Below are 16,710 nucleotides of genomic sequence, written 5' to 3'. Positions count from 1 at the left end.
TAGCTCCCGTGAAACATAGATCCTATCTATTCTACTGGCCCCGCCAGTAGAAAAGTGCGTATACTGCGTCAGGGTTGGGTGGTAGTGACGCCACGTATCACGCAAGTCGACTGCAGTTAAAAGGGTGTTCAGTTCTGCACATTTAGTGGGGGTGGGATACTGGTCCGCATTAGCAACAACACAATTAAAATCACCGCCGAATATAATAGGACGAGCCGTAGCTAAAAAGGGAGAGACGTCCGTGGTAAAGAAACGAGCTCTTGTGCGTTTTTGATCAGTCCCCGAGGGCACATAGACGTTGACAAATTGGACACCCTCAATGGCACACGCGAGTACACGACCATCTGGGAGAAGTCTGATGTCCGTAGGTTCGAAAAACGACATATATAAAATTGCTGTGCCACAGTTATTGTCACTATTAAGGTTGTAAATAACATCGTAACCTGGAATATTGCTAAAAACATCACTAGACACTTCTTGAAGAAGAGCAATACTAAAGTTTCCATGATATAAAACATCTTTAAAGGCAGCTACCTTGTGCACTGCTGAGATTCCGGCAACGTTTAATGTCAAAACGGAAAACAGACTCGGTGGGAGTGGATGCGTTGACATTTTAAGCAGATGGACAAGACAAAACAATATAAAAAGCACCAACGAAGTGATAAAACGCCGGACTTATACTTAAATGAATGGCAGTTGGCATAAAATGGAAATCGCAATATTCTTAAAACACTGTAGTGGTTACTATCAAATCTACAAAGATTTGGCACAACAATACACTGGACACTGTTCAAGACACATTCGTTTCTAGGTCAATTGCATGTAGGTGATCTCATGACAACGGTGTGGGTCTGCGGCCATTCCTACTGTCCCCCCTCGTCCTCCTGCTGCTGCCACCACGGGCTGTGACTGTCAGGTGGCGGGGGTGGTCGTGCGTCGCCCGGCGTCTTGGTGGCCTCCGCCTGGCCTCCGCGCGATGCCATGGCCGGCTGTGACGGCACAGAATGTTTGCGCGGACGCTGTGGTAATTGCTCGCTGCCCTGTTCTAATTTACGTTTCGCAGCGGCAAAGTCCTGTTCCTTCCCGACACTGAGAAATTGTTTTAACCGTTCAGTGTGTGCGCGAATTTTCTCTGTCCTGGCGGGGCTGCTACTACGCGAGGAACCCTGTGACATTGCCTCACTTTCACTGCCACTCTCCGTGGCTGGCGGATTCGCGAGGGCGGCCGGGTTCGGATCCTTGACCTGTTTACGCTTGCCCCGCGGGCGACGTGGCTTTTTACTCTCCGCTGAAGGCGTGACACTATCGGCAGAAGTAGGCACCGGAAGGGGCGGCGGGGGTAAAGAAGCGTCTGTCACCTCCACCGATGCCGAGTCAACGGCATCAGCATTAAAGGAGCGTTCCTCCCTTTCGTCATCATCACGGTCGGTCGGGGCAGGCGGGTCCTGGACAACCTCCATTTCCTCCTGCCCGACAGTCGTGTTACGATGTCCCGCGACAGACGTGTCTTCGACGGAAGCAACGGCCGTCGGTCGCTCGGCCGGTCGGTCGGTCGGACCGGGAAAGGGTCTTCCGGCTACAACCTCGCTCAGAAGGGGCACCAATGTTACGCCTCCACCCACAACATCTTCGCGTGGTAACTGAACAGGCCGCCGTCGAGGGCAGTCACCCCTCAAATGTTCCGTAGAATGACAGACGGCACATGTCGGCGGTTGCCCGATATATGAGACCTGTGCACGAACCCCACCGATTACAAAGTACGAAGGGATGTGTTGTTTCAGGTCCATCCGTACACTACGGACACCACTAGCAACTTTGTAACGATAGGCACTGGACCATTTCTCCATGGTAATGTTCAAAACGTCACCAAATCGCGACAAGGCACGAGACAAAATTTGATCAGGGCATTCCGGCGGTACATTAAAAACACGGACAGATCGAATCCCAAACCCTGACGCCACAATTTGCACATTACTAATACTGCCGTCGGAATGCTTAAAACGACGAGTGCCACCAAATTTAGCAACAAATTTTTCACACATGTCCCCAGAGGTAAATTTTAAGAACAAGCAATATTGTACAAAGTCCAATTGAAAGGTGTCTACAATTTCTTCCGGTATTTTTAAGTCTTCGAATAACCATTCGTGTATTTCAAACGCGGTAGGGCGGACAGCACTTCTATCAAATACACACTGAGCGGTGTTAGCTCTCGAAAATGTCGACATGATGTTACTTACAGACCGTGAAAGATGAAATCACGAAGAACGAAGCGCCTAAGTCCGGCGAAGTAAACAAACGGACGACGGCTGCGGAGCTCCGCGCGACGTGGTGCCTGGTGCTTTCCGCGCAGACGTCTGAAGGGAAAGTGGGACTGCCGTCCAGCGCCGTCACATCCTCCCGAGAGAACGCTGCAGACGCTGAATTCCGCACTGCACTGCTCAAAAATGAAGCTCCAAAGCGTTCCTCTGAGTACTCTTGCGGCGCTGGCGACGGCTGTTGCCAAAGGTGGACAAATGTGCGTGGAGACGCTGTCCGAATGCGTCTGGATGTACTGGCCTGCCTCGTAATGCGCCTACAGCTACGATCACCTTCGGCCGCTGCCGACAGGCGGGAAGCAGATACAGCGCGGCATGGCAGCAGGCAACAACGAGGTGGTGGTGTAATGGTCAGCATAGTTGCCTTCCAAGCAGTTGATCCGGCTTCGATTCCCGGCCACCGCAGCAGGCCGTTATTTTGGCGTATGAATATGTCTGCGGCTCACCCTTAAACTCAAGTTTTTTTCCCGATCGCGGTCCTCGCAGACCAGCCTGTAGCGTGTCCCCGTGTCTCGACTTGTCTCGACTTTGCGAGAGCTGACGCTCTCCAGTCGACCTATATCAAAATGACAAGCATGAGAAACGACTGAGAGAGGTAGGGAGAGGCGAGCCGATGGACACACAACACGCTCCCTTATTTCACGGTGGCCGCGGCGCGGCTTAGCGTACCGAGAGGTAAAACGTGGCGCCAGTGTCCCTGACCGAATCGGGCTGCAGCTCCGAAATCGGAGAAGAAAGGAAAATGGGAATTAAAAGTGCCAAAAGTACCCTCTGTTCCCAGGCAGTCAGTCACTAAAGTGCTGACAAAGCCCGAAGTTGTTGAAACAGCAGCAATCGGACTTATTCTTTCTATCCTCTTTATCGTCTTGAGTATGGTAAGAAATTGCAGAGTGAATGTTATAGCGCTTGCCGACAACTGGAGCTCAGATTCGCTGTTAGCTTCCACGCAGAGTGAAAATTTTTTGCTCATCTTAATCTCCAGCTGAAACTGGCGTTGCCTTTTCGTAGCAGTAAAATGTTGGTGGCGCGTGGGGGGATCGAACCCACGACCTTCGCGTTATTAGCACGGCGCTCTAACCAACTCAGCTAACGGGCCTCGGCACAGGCGGTTGCACAGCCCTACTCTGGAACTGTGTGTCATAATGCCGCACACCATTCCTAGGGTAATCGTGTGCCTGTTTCTGTCTACTGTGTTCTGCTGACGATCACGAAACTGTGGCTACATTGCGAGCAGGCCGCGAAACGGCAGCTCGGATAGCTGAAACTTGTCAAGATTCGTGTGGAGTAAATTACGTTCTGGTACAGGGATTCGAACCCGGGCCTCCAGGGTGAAAGACAGGTATCCTAGCCACTAGACCACACCGTAAGGGAGCGTGCCTTGTATGGTTTAGAAGGTCTCTCGTCGCATTTCGTGTCGAATCCGGCGTCGGCGATCTTCTTTCTTTGCGAATACTGGCAGGCAAGGCGCACACCTCAAAAGTCTCAGAGCATTGATATTGGCCTCATGCTTTACTGCGGGAAGAGCAAAAGCAAAGCAATAAGTAGCCCTAACAGGAAGTAAACATTCGCGCGCTGAGGCTTTGAAACGTTGTGGGTAACAAACAACAAATACGTTGGTTGCGTAGCAACAGCACCGCCATCAGTTACAGAAAATTACATGCTCCGGGTGAGGATTGAACTCACGACCTTTTTTTTTTCTTTTTAATTTTTTTTTTAAATAATAAAAAAAATAAAAACCTCTTGAACATGAAAATAAGAGACGACGTTCTTCATAAAATAACACAATACCCTTTGAAAAGGAAAACATAAGAGGTAGCTATATTTCCGCAAAGGCCTTCTATTTTTATTCTTTTTTTTTTAACATAAAGGAGTATACAGTCTCACCATCAGCAGCAAACTCTTTTTTTTTTAGTCTTTTTTTGTTTTTGTTTTGGGGGAGCACAGGAGAAAGAAAAACAAATAGGCTGCAGATAGAGAGCTATGTGTGAAAGGGATAAACATGTAGAAGGAGAAAAAACTTAGAAGAGGAGGAGAAAAGAGAAGTGAAATAAAATAGGAATACTTTCCGCGCCATGCTCCACTTTGGCGCGCCATCAGAACAAAATGCATTCTATCATTGACCATTGAAGGGGAACGTGGGATCGTCCAGTCTTGGTTGGCAATGTTCGTTGAGATTCCAGCTTTGAGGCGGGTTGGTGAAAATACTCTGTAAATAGTTCGCGAAAGTGGCCCGATAGTGTCGATGTCGGCGAAGGGTGTGGTGACGTACTTGGAGGCGTGTCCAGAAGTCCACCGGATCGACGATGCCGTCCCGGAAGAGGTAGTTGACAGCCATGCCACTGATCCATGTGACGGCGTGCCACTTAGCCGGTGGAAAGTAGGTCGTGTCAGGATATATCATCATAGTAGGAGAAACATGATGTGGTGGTATTCGGAGGTAAAAAGCCACAATCTTCTGTACGAGGGTCCAGACAGCTGCTGCTGGCCCACACTCAAAACGATGTAAATCTGTATCTTCGACATTGCATTTGAGGCACAGGGGTGAGTCCACCAGTGCAATACGATGCAGTTTCTGTCTTGTAGTATACTTGCCGTTGACGAGAAGGTACCACATAGAGGTGGTGTCAGTGGTGTGATATGGTTGGTGGATCGTTTTCCAAACTATAGGCCATGAAACCTGAGGTTGACGTGTTTCGGCGGGGCTGCGTGGTGGAGACTTTCGGAGAAGGCGGTAGATGTCGCGGGTGGTCGTCTTCCTGGTTTGGGGAGCTCGGTGCATATGTAGCTGTACTCCAAAAAGAAACGGCCCATATGTGACATCGGAGGTGGGATGTGCGCCAAAGACGTCGGTGGGCGTCTCGAAACGGGTGCGAGCTCGGTGGTCAACATTCCAGTAAAACTAGCATTTTGGCTTTTCCATAACCGGAGCATAGTATTGGTGTAAAGTGCCGTAGTCCTGGCTCTCACATTAACCAGGTCGAGGCCACCATCCCGCTTCGGTAAGGTGAGAGCTTCATACTGGACTTTGAATATGTGTCCAGAACAAATGAAATAGCCGAAAGCCGCCTGTAATCTGGCCGCCATTGTCGCAGTGATGGGCAGAATCTGCGCTATATGGGGTATCCGGGTTGCCAGATGTTTATTGACGAAGGTGACTCTCTGGCACATATTCAGCGGGCGTAGAATGTGATTTTGTATGTTGGCCCGGATGCGTTGTAGCAGCGCCCGATAATTGATCGCCGAGGTGCGGCGAATGTCTCGCGTGTACACCAACCCGAGACAGCGAAGAGTGTCCACCAGTTGAAATGGGACGACGCTCTCTGCGGGAAGGCCGCGGCCGATCTTCATGGCGCATGATTTTGCCACGTTCATAGCGCTCCCTGCCCCTTCACTGTAACGGGTAATCCACTGCATCGCAGCTTGTACGTCGGCCGCTGAACGCACGACGAGGGCCAAGTCGTCCGCGTAAGCTCGGCAGCGGAACATATGATCCCGGAGTGGACTACCTGTCAAACGTCGCCGTAATCCGCAAATGAGTGGTTCCATCGCAATGGCATAAAGCACCGTCGACAAGGGGCAACCCTGCCGTACTGAGCGTTCAATCCGTATAGGTTCTGTAAGTCTGCCGTTGACGAGAAGTCTGGACGTTGCTCCACGAAGGAGCCGCATAACCACTTGCGTGAACGTCGGGGGAATTGCCATTCGGTTCATCACTGCGTTCAGGAATGCATGATTGACGCGGTCAAACGCTTGTTTGAAGTCGATGGAGATTAAAGCGCCTGGCAGCCTCGAGTGTGTTGCCACAGCGATCACATCTCGATATTCACTGAGGGCTGTCTGTATATTACGATCGCCGCCTAAAGATGTTTGTTCGTGGGAAACAATGTCTCGTAAGACATGTTAGAGTCGCACTGCTAGAAGGCGTGTGAAAATCTTGAAGTCGGAATTGAGTAACGTGATCGGCCGATAACTGTCGAGTCGTGTTCCTCCTGCGGGTTTCGGGACTGGTACAAGTAAGCCTTCCATGGACATTGGTGGCGGGTTCGCCGCGCCGGACAAAAGTTCCCAGTACATGTCCCTCCATCGTGACATCATCAAATCTTGGAAGGTTCTGTAAAATTCGAGAGGTAAACCATCCGGGCCGGGAGATCGATTCAGAGACCCTTTAGCCACAGCGCCTTGGACGTCGTCGTTGGTCACTTCAGAAGTCAGGAGGGTAGCCGCTGCTGCGTTTAGAGTACCAAGTGTCTCCTGGGTAACCTCAGCAATGGCTTCCGCACCGGCAGGTACCTCTTGATATAAAAGTCTATAGTGCGTTGTGAATGCATCCGCAATGGTAGCTTGCGAAGTCAGCCGGCGTCCATCAGGTAAGTCTAAAGTTGTCATTAAAGCCTGTCGGCGTCGACGAACATTTTGAATAATATGATGCATAGAAGGTTCTTCACCGTTAATCCTATCTTGGCTGCGTGCTCGTACAATAGCTCCCTCTAGACGACATCTGGTCAAGGTTAAAATCTTCGCCTTAATGCGTTGAGCTTCTTTTAGACGATCCGGGGATGGAGGTTGATCCATGAGTTCACGTAGAGCGCTAAAGTAGAAATCAGTTGTATGGTGATTCCACCTGGCTTTGGCTCTGCCATAGTGTGTCAATGTGCGTCGGATGGCCGGTTTGGCGCACAGCAACCACCACTGCAGTGTGGTCTCGTAACGCGTAATTCGTTGAACACAGGTGTGCCACGTGTCGGTGACCTGTTCTCGACATTCAGGGTCCCGCAGTAGTGCTACATTGAGTTTCCAAGGTCCTTCACTGCGCCATATAGATTGTCGACGTAGGTTCATGGTACATATGTAGATGTCATGATCCGAGAAGGCAGACGGCCAACGTTCCGCGTCGAGGAGAACTGATTTTAGAGCGTTAGAGATGTATATTCTGTCAAGTCGGCTGGCGGAGTGGCTCGTAATGTGTGTATACCCCGGGCGGTCGCCGTGTACCACTCGCCAAGTGTCGAGGAGACGAAGGTGGCGGACGAGGAAGCGAAGTTCCGGACATGTGGTGAAATGGGGGTATTGGTCTGTGCGCTCGAGAACGCAGTTGAAATCTCCACCTACGATGAGATGATCGTATCGGCCGAGGAATAAAGGTGTGATATCTTCTGCGTAGAACTGGGAGCGATCCCTCCATTTATCAGTGCCTGATGGGGCGTACAGATTAATGATTTTGAGTCGGTCAACTGTGATGGCCACCCCTCGCGCTGTTGGGAGGTATGCGACATCGGAAACTGCAATCCCTTCTCGGAGGAGGATGGCTGCGCCTGTGTGTTCCATAGCTGCAGGGGCGGCGTACGTCTCATATCCATAACACCCAGCCCAAGTTGCTGTCCTCAGTTCTTGTAACAGGGCGATGTCGATGTCCGCTGCTCTTAGCGTGTCACGGAGCAGTTGAAGTTTAGCGTGGGAGCCGATATTATTAGTATTGATAGTAGCTATTCGGTACGCCCGATGGGAGATTCGTGCTGCCGATAGGGTCGTAGCTGGTGAAGATTGTTGTGGTGGGTGCTGGAAGTCCATAGAAGTCGCAGTAGTCGCCGTAGAAACTTCCCCCATTTTAGTGTCGGTCTAACGGAGGAACAGATCTCATTTCCGCATCAGATGGAGGTGGGAAATCCGTGTCATCCGCCCATGAAAAATGTCCGACAGGTTGGACATCGGCGAGAGGTGGCAGCGCCGGCCGAGTCGGCTCAGTTGCGTCGGTGACAACAGGCGTGCTATGTTCCATGGCTTCAGGGCGCGGGGCTTGCGCACGCTCTCTGTTGGACGGTTCACCGTCTTTTGGATGACGCGTCTCCGTGGCAGAGGAGAAAGTGTTATCGTGTTCTCCGTCAGAGTGATGTGCCATCTCTTCGTCCTGCGGAGGGGGCTCAATGGTTGATTCTGATGTCTTGCGGCGTTTTTTTCGTCGTTTGGGCGACTTCTGCTTTCGGCAATGAGTTTCGGTGTCTGAGGAAGGAAGAGATTCACGTCGTTCGGGTACAAAAGCCGCGGGTGCTATGGTGCGGTCGTCATTCCCCAGAACACTCTCACTGGCATCCTTGTGATCTTCTAGCGTGGGTGTGTCCGGCTGTTGGACATGTTCACGGGCGGCATCGTCGGTGTCAAGGTGCTGGGACGCCTCCGAGTGTATCGGACCAGAGAGATGCTCATGAACGGCGTCATGTGTGGGCTGGACGTGCAGTGTCGCCGCATAGGTGACTGGAAGGGTGGTCGTGGTTCTGTCGGTGTTCGTATCGTCGGGCCTTAGTTGTGTGATGCGGCGTTGCAGGCATTCATTACGGACGTGGCCTTCTTTGCCACAACCGGAACATGTTCGAGGTTGTCCGTCGTAAATGACCACCGCGCGGCAGTCGCCGATAGAAATGTACGATGGAACGTGCCGTTTGAGATCGATTCGGACTTGTCTCACACCATTAAGCACCGGATACGTCGTAAACTGTGCCCATGTCTCGGCTAAGTGGCTCTGGACTTTTCCGAACGGGCTTAGCGCCGCGATGACTTCATCTTCTTTTACCTCGAAAGGCAGTTCGAATACACGGATCGTCCGAAGGCCAAGTCCTGCATGGTCGATATCCACAGGCCCGACGTTTCCGTCGGAGTGCCGAAATTTTAGTCCATGTCGCGTCCTTTGAATAATCTCATTGCAGGCAGCGTCAGAAGTCATCTTAACATAAACGACGCTGCTAATGATCGATAGGTGTATGCCGATGAGTTCGTCACGGGGGATCTTCACGTCTTCGCGTAGGAAGCGTTCGACGGCCAGTGCTTTGGGTCATGCGTATTCATTTGAGAAGGTAACCTTAAGAGTGTTCTTCCTGTAAGAGTTGGCCATTAGAGCGTGGTCGACTGAGAATCGCTGTGACGACGATGTAAACAAAACAATCCGCGGGCGCAGCAGCGTGCACAGCCGAGCGCGGTGGGCACTGCTGCCCCGCCGAACGCAGACTGCGGCTTTGAAACGTTGTGGGTAACAAACAACAAATACGTTGGTTGCGTAGCAACAGCACCGCCATCAGTTACAGAAAATTACATGCTTCGGGTGAGGATTGAACTCACGACCTTCAGATCATGAGACTTACGCGCTGCCTACTGCGCTACCGAAGCACGGACGAATGGCCGCCCTAGGAATTTGGTAAGTAGCACAGAGAATATCGCATATAGAGACAGTGTACTTCCTGGGTAATGTGTGCTGTTGCTACACGTGCATTCCCGGCACAGTAGACAGAAGTATAGCTGCAGCTTTTACAACGGAAGGTAGCCTGCTTGTGGTCGATAAAGTAGATTGCCTTGGAGGCACATGGACACGGCAACTCGTGAGTACAGGCCGATGCTAGTCTGTCGAACAGCAGACGAGCGGCCAAGTGAGGAGCCGTACGGGCTGCATGTTTGGTTCTTCTCACAGAGAATCCCGCTATTCACTCTTGTAGTTGCGCGTATGCTGCTAGTCGCTTCTGCACCCTAAAACAAAACAAAACAAATTCTCATAGCTTATGCAACGAGAGCGCGAAAGACACTCGCACCATTATCGCAAGAGAAACAAAACTAATGCATCGGCCGGGAATCGAACCCGGGCCGCTGCTTGGCAGTCCAGCATTCTACACTTTTTTTTCATTTTTTTCCTCTTTTCTTTGACTTTACTTTTTTAGGGCCTCCCAACTCCCCTTATAGCCCTACTTGCTCTCACGAAATAATGCCTTGTTCTATAATATCTGTCTTGGTAGACGCTCGTCGCTGATGGCTTCTCTCTTTGATCATGGTGGTAAAAAAATGAATGGCTGTATCTTCTTCTGCAAAAGCAAATAACCCATCCACTCCATTGAATGAAAAATAAAATACATTGTAACTCTTCAACGGTAATACGTCAAAATAAAATATCCACTTTCTAAAAGAAACCTCATTCGATCACTAACTGAAAACGTAGGAAATTCATCTTGAAAACAGGATGTTGTTCATGCCCGTTTTTAGATGCGCGTGGAAAATACAAAATCAAGCCTCAATCTGGGTTCATAAAACGAAGGAAATAAAATGAAACTAAACGTTTTATTCATTCAATGTAAGAAAACTCAATGCATCACTTATGTGAGATAAATAAAAGAAATATTTCTTCGGTAGTTCAAAATAGCAGCACCGACACATTCAAACCTGTTGGTCGAATTTCAACTAAAAGAAAGAAATAAAGTAAAAATAAGGATAGATATCCTCTTCTGTCCATCCAAGTTAGTCATCCTGGTGTCATCTATGGAGCGCCTTTGCGTAACCATGTTGTAACGCTGCTTTGAGAAAATTTGCCAGAAGTTCTCTGTTATTCTTCAGCCTCCTGAACATGTGAATGTGAGTCCCACAAGAACGCTAAGTAAGTATACACATCCTAAATTTGGGAGTCCAGAACCGCAAAAACTGTGTTGCCTATGAGCCACACCATTGTGTTGTGCTTCCCGCGAGGAAAAGATATGGTGTAAGAACATCGGTGAGTGTCACATGCGAGGGGGTCGTCGTCCTGTTGATCAGAGCCACAATGACGTTACACAGTTCCCAAACGGACAATACAAGTCGACATTCAAAACGGTGCTCTCGTGTGTCCGGAAAACCGCAAGCCCCGCAGTTGGTAGAGAGGAGCAGGTGAATTTCCGATAGACGCTACTTCGTGGCCACCGTATTATTAATCAGCTTATACCACTGTGACCGGACGCCAGAGGGCAACACAGAGTGGTGATTGTTGAGGCACACTTGCTGCCAGTTGGTCGTGGGGAAGTGAAGTGCCAGCTTGTGAGGGGGTGGTCTCCCTACCACCGCTGCATAGAGGCGTCGAACATTCCGATTCCTATCCAATGCTGTGTCAAGAACGTAGCTCTGCTGCCGGTAGTAGTCTTTGATGTAACCGAGGTGGTAGCGGATGTCTTCCACAGGCACTGGTGCACTCTCGGAGGGCGGCCGGTAAGCAATGAACAGGGAAGCCGTCGATCCATGCGGACTGTCAACTTGCAGGGTGGTCATGCGGTTCACCAGCAGCCCCGAGCAGTTTTTTGAAAAATCTACGAGGCCGAGTCCCCCGAAGGTGGTGTCGAGGACGCATGTCGCCGCCCGAACCTTGAAAATTTCGTGGCGCCGCAGGAGCCAGTACGCGGCGTGCGAAAAGGACCTGGCGAGTGGTCGTGGAACGTCCAAGAGTTTTGCCACGTACCAGGCCTTGTAAAACACTGCGCGGTTGATTAGGTCGACTTTCTGGAGGAGAGTGAGGCGTCGGCTGGCGTAAGTCTTAAAAAGGCCTTTGACATGATTCAGCAACCGGCGCCAGGTGCGCTCCCGGATCTGTCGAGGATTAGCGGTAATATCGAGACCCAGGATCGTGTGATTACGGGCTAGCGGAACCAAGTCTGATGGCGATGGCGATCCACGTCGCATTGGCCTAACGGAATCAGTACAGTATTCCTTTGATTTATCAAGGCACCTGACGCACGGTCATACCGCCTCAGTAAGGTACGGGTGTGGTCAAAATCGGTATCGTCGCCGATAGAAACACTGACGTCATCAGCGTAGGCGAGACATTTCATAGTGGAATGATGAATCTCCACGCCGCCAATCGTGCGGTCTAGCGCTCGCTACAGTGGGTCGAAAGCAATTACAAATGGATTCACAGACAAGGGACAGCCCTGTCGCACCGATTGACGAAAAACAATAGGTGGCGTTCGCCATCCATTAATTGTGACCACCGAGCTGGCTCTTGTCAGGAATTGGCGAATCACGCGAATAAAGTGGAAGCCAAATCCCATCTTTTCCGTAACTTGCAGCAAATAACCGTGGCTCTTCCTGTCAAATGAATTGGCCAAGTCCAGAGAAAGAACACCTGCTCAAAGACGATGGACGGCGTAGTAGGCGATGAAGTCACGATAAGTAGATGCCGCATTGAAAACGGTCCACCCCTTAACGCCGCAGGATTGATAAGGACAGATGACTTTGTCCATGACAGCCTGAATCCTCGCTGCAACACATCTTGCCGCCAACTTGTGGTCAGCATTCAGCAGTGTGACTGGCCGATGTTCGGTGACACGGCACGTACCCCGTTTTTTGGGGATAAGTACAACGTGCTCTTCGAGAAACTGACAGTGGATTACAATGCCTCGAACAACGTCGTTCATCACTACTGTTAATTTGTCACCTGACAGCAACGCCACCATGGTGAATGGTGCTTTTCGTGCAGCCACAAGTTGTCATGTTATGGTTCCAACTGTGCACAGTAGTAGTAGTAGTAATAGTAGAAGAAGTTGTAGTAGGTCTATTCATCTGGAGATCTCTTTTTACACAGATGTAGGACACGACAAAGTTTAGACTAATTTAAAATAAGCTAATTCGTATACACATACACTTACAGACTTCTAGTTAGAGACAATCATTAGATTTATTCCTGGTATACAATAAATTTATTACAAGTAACTTATTCCATAATGTAATTCCACACTGTTCACTCATATCTCAGTACCACATACTATACACACATTGTTTCATAACACCTCACTCACTACACACACACACACACACACACACACACACACACACACACACACACACACACACACACAATGGTCATCTGTGGGCCATTTTCTGTACTGGAACTTCTCATTTGCTATCCTGAAAAACTGTGTCAGCATCCCTCTATAATGAGTGAGATGTTGAGCTAAGAAAGAAGAAGAGGTGTTAATATTGTGCTATGCATAGCTTGGGGGTACGTTTTTCTAGAAAAGGAAAACAGTAGGAAAAAACATAGTGTGAAGGTGTTATGTGGAATGCTGGATGTTTTTTCATCATGATTATTATTTACTTGTATAACTTTTTATTAACGAAATCCCTACTCTGTTTTGTCTACGTAATCCTTCAATGTATAAAATATATTGCATAACAGGCGACTTTTAGCTGCCTTTTTAAATAAGTGTATTTTTTCAGATTCTTTAATCTCTTTTGTTAATTTATTGTACAGACATATTGGTAGAAAACTCTGTTTTGGGTTTTATGTTTATTTTTTCTTGGTAAATGTAAGTTGAGTCTAGCTCTCGTGCCATGGTGATGGACAGAGCTGTTTGTGCAGCAATTACCAATGTAATTTTAGATGTGTACAACTGACTGGTAAATGTATTCACATGGGGCAGTTAGAATTCCAATTGTTTTGAACAGATCTTTACAATGAACTCGGACACCATTTTTGGTTATTACTTTTATGGATCTGTTTTGAAGATTGTGTTCATATTTTGTACATTTGCTCCCCAAAAAAGAATGCCATAGCTAAGAACTGAGCATAAATATGAATAGTATGTAAGTAAAAGACACTGCATGTTTCACACTGATGATAGGATTCTAAGGACATAACATGTTGATGACATTCTGTTTGCAAGTACCTTTGTGTGTTCACACCACTCCAGCTAGGAATCAATATTCATTCCTAGAAATTTTGCATTAGTTATACAGTCTGTAGAGGTACCTTCCAGATTTATTGTAAGATTGTCATTTTCCCTCTTCAAACTGAAATTCATGGCATTAGTTTCCTTTGTGTTCACTTTATTGCTTATTGACCAATCGTAAACTTCCTTGATAGTTTCATTTGCTTTCTCTGCAAGAAGTTCTCTTGCTTTATAAGTGACTATAATATTTCTCTCATCAGCAAAGAGAATTTTTTTCACTATGAGTAACCCTACTGGAAAAGTCATTAATGTATATCGGGAATAATATTGGTCCTAATATGATACCTTGTGGAACCCCTATATTAATGTAATTTGGTTCTGATAAGTGTTTTACTAAATGTTTAGATCTATTTGAAGTATGTGTTATCTCTAATATTTGTACCCTATCTGCTAGGTAAGACCGAAACCAGTCATTAGCTACCCTTCTTATTCCTAATGCTTCTAAATTATTTAATGGAATCTTATGGTCGACTGTATCGAAGGCCTTAGAAAGATCCAAAAATATGCCTGTGACACACTCATCTTTGTCTAGAGAATCAAGTACAACTTTTATAAATTCTACTCGGCTGACTCCATATTTTTGCCACTTTGGGAACCAAACTGTGATTCGCTTAAAAGATTCTATTTATTCAGGTAATTCATTAATTTATGTTTCATAATTGCTTCTATTATTTTAGAGGACGGTGATAGCAGGCAGATTGGCTGGTAATTTTCTATGTATTCTGCATATCCTTTCTTAAGCAAAGGTACAACTCTTGCCTGTTTTAACTGCTCTCGAAATGTCCCTGATATGATGGATTCATTTAATATATTTGTTAAGGGGCCTTGTACAGTCTCTGTGCACTGTTTCAGTACACACAATGGTACTTCATCTGAGCCTACTGACTTTTTAATTTTTTAGTTTTTGAACAGTTTTATTGGCTTCATTCTCTGTGGTTGGAAGTAACATCATTGTATCTAGTGCAACATTATTTATAGGTGTTGTATTTGTCTTGGGGAATTATTAATGTAACTTCTGTGCAATAATTGAAAAAATGCTCATTTAAATAGTTTGCTAAGTGTTGAGGATCATTTATTACTTTATCCCTCTGCCTTACTATTATGTTATTCTGTGTTTGTTTGCATCTCCCCATTTCCTTTTTTGTAACATTCCACACTGCTTTGCTTGTGTTTTTTGCAATGTATATTATTTTGTCATTAAATGACTGTTTTGCAGCACACAATACCTTCCTATAGACCTTTTCGTATCTATGATAGAAATTTAAGAATTCTGGATGATTCAGACACTTTTTGAGGGAACTGAGGTATTTCAGTGTTTGGGAGGACTTATTTATACCTGCTGTTATCCATCTGTATTTGTGAGATGTTGCATACTTTTGAAAATGCCTTTTCAAAGTTCAATTTAAATAATGTGCATAATTTAGAGAATTTCATATTCACATTGGTTTCCTTCTACACTTCATCCCTGCTTTATTTTGCTAGTTCTTTTGAAAAATCTTTTATTTTAATTTCTGATTGATGTCGTTTGTACGATTATAGTTTTGGGGAACGATTCGATGCCTGATTTTACTGTTGTTAATGATAGTGATTGTCTGATATCCGAGATATTTTACAGCTACAGCACATTTTCCCCTGTCAGTATCTGTGGGCACATGGTCAGTTACTGATTGAGTGACTGTAGTAACCCTTGTTGCTCTATTGACCAATACGGACATTTCAAAACTTTGAAGGACTTTTATGAGGATGCTGCTTGATTCATTTGTGATATTAGTGTTCATGTTAATGTCTCCACACAGAATCTTTGTACTTGAGGCTTTATCTAGAACTTCTGTTAATTTATTGAAAAAGTGGGAGATCTGTACACACACAAAATGGTTAATTTCTTGGTGATATCAAGGCAAGTTAATTTAATAGCTGATATTTCAATGTGTGTGACTTCACTTACTGTACTGAGGCCATGTCATGATTTGAACTGTGTTCCTTTCCTGAAAAAAAAAAATGCATGATCCTCCACCCCTTGAAGCAGTTCTGCAGTAAGACAATGGTGATATTACACGTTGAATTTCTGTGTCTCTACACCAGTGTTCAGTAACACAAACTAGTGTGCAGTTAAGAGATTGTAGCTCTACTTCGAATAGTTTTACTTAATTTTTTATTGATTGTATGTTCTGATGGAGGATTTTTAAGTCTTTGAAATGCCCCATGTTACTCTTTCCAATTGTTTTCTTTGCTATGTGACATCTGGTACGTGTAATATTTGGAGTGTTAAAATCTGCCTTGTGAGTGATTGTTTTAGTATTTTTTTTTAAACTGCTGGAGATACCCCCTATACATGATGCATGATGCGCAACTTCACTCCCGATATCCATGGCGAGGTCCATCTTTACAACCATGACACCTTGCAGCGCGGTACAGAAGGGCCCAACAACATGCAGAATGGACTGCTCAGCATTGGCATCACGTTCTTTTCACCTCTTAGTGTCGCTTATTTTTCAGTCAGACAACCGTCGGGCACATGTTTGGAGGCAACCCGGTCTGGCTGAACGCCTTGGACACACTGTCCAGCGATGGCAGCAAGGTGGAGGTTCCCTGTTGTTTTGGGGTGGCATTATGTGGGGCCCACGTATGCCACTGCTGGTCATGGAAAGCGCCATAGCGGCTGTATGATAATTCTCCTACCGACAGTGCAACCATATTGGCAGCATATTGGCGGGGCATTCGTCTTCGTGGACAATCCGCGTCCCTATCAAGCATATCTTGTGAATGACTTCCTTCAGAATAACGACATCGCTCGACTACAGTGGCCAGCATGTTCTTCAGACATGAACCCTATCAAACATGCCTGGTATAGATTGAAAAGGGACGTTTATGGACGACGTGACCCACCTACCACT

General features: G+C 47.0%; 2 non-coding genes across 2 annotated transcripts; both read right to left on the bottom strand.

Moving 5' to 3' along the window:
* Positions 1-3,337: 3,337 nt before the first annotated feature.
* Positions 3,338-3,411, bottom strand: Trnai-aau (transfer RNA isoleucine (anticodon AAU)). The gene has a single exon. It is a non-coding gene; the product is annotated as a tRNA-Ile (tRNA).
* Positions 3,412-9,397: 5,986 nt separating this feature from the next.
* Positions 9,398-9,470, bottom strand: Trnam-cau (transfer RNA methionine (anticodon CAU)). Its single transcript has one exon. It is a non-coding gene; the product is annotated as a tRNA-Met (tRNA).
* Between the last annotated feature and the right edge of the window lie 7,240 nt (positions 9,471-16,710).

This window comes from Schistocerca gregaria, chromosome 2 (assembly GCF_023897955.1).
Source record: "Schistocerca gregaria isolate iqSchGreg1 chromosome 2, iqSchGreg1.2, whole genome shotgun sequence".
Taxonomy (NCBI): Eukaryota; Metazoa; Arthropoda; class Insecta; order Orthoptera; family Acrididae; genus Schistocerca; species Schistocerca gregaria.
This window is presented reverse-complemented; position numbering and strand designations above follow the sequence as displayed.